This window comes from Lupinus angustifolius, chromosome LG14, assembly GCF_001865875.1.
Source record: "Lupinus angustifolius cultivar Tanjil chromosome LG14, LupAngTanjil_v1.0, whole genome shotgun sequence".
Lineage (NCBI taxonomy): Eukaryota > Viridiplantae > Streptophyta > Magnoliopsida > Fabales > Fabaceae > Lupinus > Lupinus angustifolius.
The window spans coordinates 578,290-579,057 of NC_032022.1; positions in this window are offsets into that span (position 1 = coordinate 578,290).

Consider the following 768-nt stretch of genomic DNA (forward strand, 5'->3'; position numbering starts at 1 on the left):
CTCATCCTCATCCTATCCTCATCCTCATCCTCATTCTCGTTCTCATCCTATCCCCCTCCCCATCCTCATCGTATCCTCATTCTCATTCTCGTCCTCATCCTCCTCCTCATCCTCCTCCTCATCCTCCTCTTCACCCAATCCTCATTCCCATCATCCTCCTATCCTCATCATCATCCTCATCCTCATCCTCATTCTCGTCCTCATCCTATACTCATCCTCCTCCTCATCCTCAACCTCATTCTCCTCCTCGTCCTACATCCTCATCCTATACTCATTCTCATTCTCGTCCTCATCCTATCCTCTTCCTCATCCTCATCCTATCCTTATTCTCATTCTCATCCTCATCCTTTCCTCTTCCTCATCCTCATACTCCTCTTCATCCTATCCTCATTCTCATCCTCCTCCTATCCTCATCCTCATCCTCATCCTCATCCTAACCTCATCCTCTTCCTCATCCTCATCCTCCTACTCGCCCTCATCCTATTCTCATCCTCATCCTCCTCCTCATCCGATCCTCATCTTCATTCTCGTCCTCATCCTCTTCCTCACCCTCATCTTATCCTCATCCTCATCCTCATCCTGCTCCTCATACTATCCTCATCCTCTACCTCATTCTACTCCTCATCCTATCCTCGTCCTCATCCTATCTTCCTCCTTTTCCTCATCCCCATCCTCATCCTTATCCTATCCTTGTCCTCATCCTCATTCTATCCTCTTCCTCATCCTCATCCTCATCCTCATCCTCATCCTCATCCTCATCCTCATCCT